Raw genomic sequence first — 6,820 nt, 5'->3', positions numbered from 1 at the left:
GCTTTATAACAAAGTGAATCAGTTATACGTATGTTCCCATATCTCTTCCCTCTTGCGTCTCCCTCCCTCTAAAACTTCTTAATTAAAAACAAATAGAAGTTAAGTGAAATAAGCAGGACCATATAATGAAAATCAGTAAATTTCAATGAAATAATACAACACACCCCAGAGGCAATTTAAGACTAAGGTCATTGAAACCTGAGATTCCAAGAAAGTAAGGGAAACAGATGAAGCTTCGAGGAAAGGTGGACGCCTTACAGGGTGCGCCGGCCCTCAGCCTCAGGGGCTAGTGGCTAGTGAGGACCAGAAGGACACTGTCTCCCAAATCTCTGGCCCTTCACTTTCTGGTAGATCACTACCCACAGGTGCAGACTTATGTCCAGGGAGCCAGTGCCTTAAAGAGCCTTCCAAGTATGTATTTGTATAAAGATTCACTTTGCTGTACACTTGAAACTAACACAACATTGTAAATCAATTACACCCCAATAAAAATTTTAAAAAAAAGAAACCTACCTCTTAGTACCTGGACATAGGAAGCAATTAATAGGAATATGCCGAGTTTCATGAGAGAAAACGTCTCATTAGTTGATAACCAAGAGGCCTCAATGAAATGGAGATGCAGAAATACTGCTGGTTGCAGGTCATTGTAAGCTTCTTGTATTATTCCTTCTCTTTGGTGACAATACATAAAATAGTTCATGGATTAATCTGAGTTAACATTAGAAAAGAAATATTCTCTAAGCATAACCTACCACCTCATCTCTCTGTTCATCTGTTGGCTTCTATTATTTTGTTTCTTCTATGCAAAGAAGTTTGCTCACTTGGAAGTAAAGTGTTTGAAATATCACCAACAAATTAAAAAAAAAAAATCCCTGTAAGCTTTCAGAAGTGCAGCTTTTTCCCAGGCTACACTCACCCCAGCCTCCACCCATAGTCCAGGGGTTCTGTCTTCTGCTGGAGGTGGGGGAGCTGTCCAGTCCCCCCAGCACCAAGGAGTTGGCACATCTGTGCCCTGCACAGAGCAGTGGTTCCCCCATGGCGTGGGGAGGACCCAGGAGTCCCGCCGTCCTCTTGTAGCTGCCCTCAGCCCAACTCCATGCCTCTTAAGGCACCTACCAGGTGCAGTCTGCCCTACACACTGCCTGCCCAGGCATCACAGTTCTCCTGTAGGAACTGGGATCCCTTGGACACAAAACTGTTGTCAACCACAGCCTAACCCTGACCCCCAGGAGAATCAGCCCACACCCTCCATAGACGGCTGTGGAGAAGAGACATAAGGTGGCCCAGAAACCTCCAAATGAGCAAAACTTGATTAGTCTCCATGGGGTAGGACAGGACAATGCACGTCCACAAGGCTTTAGCTCATGGTGGCTAGTTAGGAGGGGGTGTAGCTCAGTGATAGAGCACATGCTTGGCACGTATGAGGCCCTGGGTTCAATCCCCAGCACCTCCAGGTATTGGCTCTATTTTTCTCTGGTGGAATAATGATGGAATATTGTTCAAACATTGTGGCTAAAGCAGTCACTATGGGGGCCTAAAACACATGAAAGTGAGCAGAGATGCTCATTCCATCTCCACCCAGATGCTCAGGTCCTAAGCTTCTCTGGGGGTCCACTGTACTTGCTCAGCACCTGCCTATAATGGAGGGGTGCCTGGAAAGTGCCCCTCTCCTCCTGGCTCTTATGTCATTGTTCCGTGGCTCCTCTTTGTAAATATCAGGACGGGCAGGGTGCCTGTTGCCGAGGAAGTGGAGGAGCCGCTCTGCAACGTCTCCAGGTCGCACCCAGAGAGGACCTCAGCCTCTCCTGCAAATGCACTGGGCTCCTTGCCCAGAGCTCTTTAAAAATCAGCATGGAGGAGACCTTCAAGATGACGGAGGAGTAAGACGTGGAGATCACCTTCCTCCCCACAAATACATCAGAAATACATCTACATGTGGAACAACTCCTACAGAACACCTACTGAATGCTGGCAGAAGACCTCAGACTTCCTGAAAGGGTGCGTGAGGAGAGGGGATTCAGAGCACCGCCTAAACAAGCTCCAGAGATGGGCGTGAGCCATGGCAATCAGTGCAGACACCAGAGACGGGCATGAAATGCTAAGACTGCTGCTGCCGCCACCAAGGAGCCTGTGTACAGCACAGGTCACTCTCCACACTTCCCCTCACGGGAGCCTGTACAGCCCGCCACTGCCAGGGTCCCATGATCCAGGGACAACTTCCCCGGGAGAACACACATCATGCCCCAGGCTGGTACTACGTCATGCCGGCCTCTGCCACCTCAGGCTCGCCCCACACTCCGTGCCCCTCCCTCCCCTGGCCTGAGTGAGCCAGAGACCCCGAGTCAGCTGCTCCCTTAACCCCGTCCTGTCTGAGCGAAGAACAGATGCCCTCCGGTGACCTACATGCAGAGGCGGGGCCAAATCCAAAGCTGAACCCCAGGAGCTGTGAGAACAAAGAAGAGAAAGGGAAATTTCTCCCAGCAGCCTCAGGAGCAGCGGATTAAATCCCCACAATCAACCTGATGTACCTGCATCTGTGGAACACCTGAATAGACAATGAATCATCCCAAAATTGAGGCGGTGGACTTTGGGAGCAACTGTAGACTTGGGGTTTGCTTTCTGCATCTAATTTGTTTATCTTAGTTTAGTATTTAGAGTTTATTATCATTGGTAGATTTGTTTATTGATTTTGTTGCTCGCTTCCTTTTTTTTATATATATATAGATTTTTTTTCCTTTTTCTCTTTGTAAGTGTGTATGTGTATGCTTCTTTGTGTGATTTTGTCTGTAAAAACTTTGTTTTTACCATCCTATGGTTCTGTCTGTCAGTTTCTTTTTTTTTTCAGCATACTTTTTAGTGCTAGTTATCATTGGTGGATTTGTTTTTGGTTTTGTTGCTCTCTTTCTTTCTTTCTCTTTCTTTATTACTTTTTAATTTTTTATTTTTAATAATTTTTTAATAACTTTCTTTTCTTCTCTTTTCTTTTCTTTCTTTCTTTCCCCTTTTCTCCCTTTTCTTCTGAGCCATGTGGCTGACACAGTCTTGGTGCTCCGGCCAGGTGTCAGGCCCATGCCTCTGAGGTGGGAGAGCCAAGTTCAGGACACTGGTCAACCAGAGACCTCCTGCCACACATAATATCAAATGGTGAAACCTCTCCCAGGGATCTCCATCTCAACGTTAAGACCCAGCTCCGCTCAACGACCAGCAAGCTACAGTGTGGGACACCCTATGCCAAACAACTAGAAAGACAGGAACACAACCCCACTCATTAGCAGAGAGGCCACCTAAAATCAAAATAAGGTCCCAGACACCCCAAAACACACAACCAGATGCAGTCCTGCCCACCAGAAAGACAAGATCCAGCCTCACCCACCAGAACACAGGCACAAGTCCCCTCCACCAGGAAGCCTACACAACCCACTGAACCAACCTTAGCCACTGGAGGCAGACACCAAAAACAACAGGAACTACAAACCTCCAGCCTGGGAAAAGGAGGCCCCAAACACAGTAAGTTAAGCAAAATGAGAAGACAGAAAAACACACAGCAGATGAAGGAGCAAGGTAAAAACCCACCAGACCTAACAAATGAAGAGGAAATAGGCAGTCTACCTGAAAAAGAATTCAGAATAATGATAGTAGAGATGATCCAAAATCTTTGAAATAGAATGGAGAAAATACAAGAAAAGTTTAACAAGGACGTAGAAGAACTAAAGAGCAAACAGACAATGATGAACAACACAAGAAATGAAATTAAACATTCTCTAGAAGGAATCAATAGCACAGTAACTGAGGCAGAAGAACGGATAAGTGACCTGGAAGATAAAATAGTAGAAATAACTACTGCAGAGCGGAATAAAGAAAAAAGAATGAAAAGAATTAAGGACAGTCTCAGAGACCTCTGGGACAACATTAAATGCACAAACATTCGAATTATAGAGGTTCCAGAAGAAGAAGAGAAAAAGAAAGGGACTGAGAAAATATTTGAAGAGATTATAGTTGAAAACTTCCCTAATATGGGAAAGGAAATAGTCAATCAAGTCCAGGAAGCACAGGGAGTCCCATACAGGATAAATCCAAGGAGAAACATGCCAAGACATATATTAATCAAACTATCAAAAATTAAACACAAAGAAAAAATATTAAAAACAACAAGGGAAAAACAAATAACATACAAGAGAATCCCCATAAGGTTAACAGCTGATATTTCAGCAGAAACTCTGCAAGCCAGAAGGAAGTGGCAGAACATATTTAAAGTGATGAAAGGGAAAAACCTACAACCAAAATTACTCTACCCAGCAAGGATCTCATTCAGATTCGATGGAGAAATTAAAACCTTTACAGACAAGCAAAAGCTAAGTGAATTCAGCACCACCACACCAGCTTTACAACAAATGCTAAAGGAACTTCTCTAGGCAGGGAAAACAAGAGGAGGAAAAGACCTACAATAACAAACCCAAAACAATTAAGAAAATGGTAATAGGAACATACATATCAATAACTACCTTAAATGTAAATAGATTCAATGCTCCCACCAAAAGACATAGACTGGATGAATGGATACAAAAACAAGACCCATACATATGCTGTCTATAAGAGACCCACTTCAGACCTAGGGACACATACAGACTGAAAGTGAGGGGATGGAAGAAGATATTCCACGCAAATGGAAATCAAAAGAAAGCTGGAGTAGCAATTCTCGTATCAGACAAAAGAGACCTTAAAATGAAGATTATTACAAGAGACAAAAAGGACACTACATAATGATCAAGGGATCAATCCAAGAAGAAGACATAATAATTGTAAATATTTATGCACCCAACATAGGAGCACCTCCATACATAAGGCAAATACTAACAGCCATAAAAGGGGAAATTGACAGTAACACAATCATACTAGGGGACTCTAACACCCCACTTTCACCAATGGGCAGATCACCCAAAAGGAAAAAAATAAGGAAACACAAGCTTTAAATGATACATTAAACAAGATGGACTTAATTGATATTTATAGGACATTCCATCCAAAAACAACAGAATACACTTTCTTTTCAAGTGCTCATGGAACATTCTCCAGGATAGATCATATCTTGGGTCACAGATCAAGCCTTGGTAAATTTAAGAAAATTGAAATCATATCAAGTATTTTTTCTGACCACAACGCTATGAGACTAGTTGAGTTTATTTTTGTGTATGGTGTTAGGGAGTGTTCTAATTTCATTCATTCATTTCATTCTAGTTTATCTTCTCAACTAGTCTCACACCAGTCAGAATGGCCATCATCAAAAAATCTAGAAACAATAAATGCTGGAGAGGGTGTGGAGAAAAGGGAACCCTCTTACACTGTTGGTGGGAATGTAAATTAATACAGCCACTGTGGAGAACAGTATGGAGGTTCCTTAAAAAACTACAAATAGAACTACCATATGACCCAGCAATCCCGCCACTGGGCATATATCCTGAGAAAACCATAATTCAAAAAGAGTCATGTACCAAAATGTTTACTGCAGCTCTATTTACAATAGCCAGGAGATGGAAACAACCTAAGTGTCCATCATTGGATGAATGGATAAAGAAGATGTGGCACATATATACAATGGAATATTACTCAGCCATAAAAAGAAACGAAATTGAGCTATTTGTAATGAGGTGGATAGACCTAGAGTCTGTCATACAGAGTGAAGTAAGTCAGAAAGAGAAAAACAAATACAAATATGCTAACACATATATATGGAATCTAAAAAAAAAAAATAGGTTCTGAAAAACCTAGGGGCAGGACAGGAATAAAGACTCAGGTGTAGAGAATGGACTTGAGGACACAGGGAGGGAGAGGGGAAGCTGGGACGAAGTGAGAGAGTGGCATGGACATATATACACTACCAAATGTAAAATAGATAGCTAGGGGGAAGCAGCCGCATAGCACAGGGAGATCAGCTCTGTGCTTTGTGACCACCTAGAGGGGTGGGATAAGGAGGGTGGGAGGGAGATGCAAGAGGGAGGAGATATGGGGATATATGTATATGTATAGCTGATTCACTTTTTTATACAGCAGAAACTAACACACCATTGTAAAGCAATTATACTCCAATAAAGATGTTAAAAAAAAATCAGCATGGACCTTTCAGAATACAGAAATTGCCCAGCCTTCAGGTTTCAAATTCTTCTGAATTTGTAGCTCAGGGCTACACTCATGAGGTCCCACCAAGCTCTGAGTCAAAGAAATACAAAACTATCCTCCAAGAGAAATTTGGGATAAAAGCGCGGCTCTTCTCTAGCTGAATGTCAGGGTTCCAGGAGAGGTAGATTTTGAAAACTCAGTCACCCTCACGGAGGGGCAGTGTATAAGGTCCAAGCCTTTAGAAGGAAGCAGGATTCCCAGAAAGGAACAAGAAGAAAGGGGAGAACATAAACCTGGGAAACACCTGCATGGAGGGTGTACATATCTAGTTATATATGATTTAGAATCAAGTAAAGGAAGGCATCCCTAGCTCAGCATCTGGCCGCAAACCCCGAAAAGTCAAATCATGTTTGCTTTCAGCTCCATCTCCCTAGCTTGTCATGTAAACAGAATGCTGGTCAAGGCCTCTTGGCTGGGAGATGCCACTATATCACTACATTGTAAGGAGACAATGGTCACCGTATAGGTGATGGGCCCACACGGACCTAATGGAGCAGGGATGCAGGATAGAGATGAAAAACAATCTGGTGCATTGAATGAGGTCATCATGCCCTACAGTTAAGGAAATCACAGCGGCTGTACCAGCCAGCATCCTGCAGGACACAGTATCCAACTCAGATGGTTTAAGAGTAACGAATGAAGAGCT

At 43.2% G+C, this 6,820-nt stretch overlaps 1 non-coding gene across 1 annotated transcript; it reads left to right on the top strand.

Annotated features, from left to right (window-relative positions):
- The first annotated feature begins 1,381 nt into the window (after positions 1-1,381).
- On the top strand, positions 1,382-1,453 carry TRNAA-GGC (transfer RNA alanine (anticodon GGC)). The gene has a single exon. It is a non-coding gene; the product is annotated as a tRNA-Ala (tRNA).
- Positions 1,454-6,820: the final 5,367 nt, after the last annotated feature.

The sequence above is a fragment of the Pseudorca crassidens genome, chromosome 6 (assembly GCF_039906515.1).
Source record: "Pseudorca crassidens isolate mPseCra1 chromosome 6, mPseCra1.hap1, whole genome shotgun sequence".
NCBI lineage: Eukaryota > Metazoa > Chordata > Mammalia > Artiodactyla > Delphinidae > Pseudorca > Pseudorca crassidens.
This window is presented reverse-complemented; position numbering and strand designations above follow the sequence as displayed.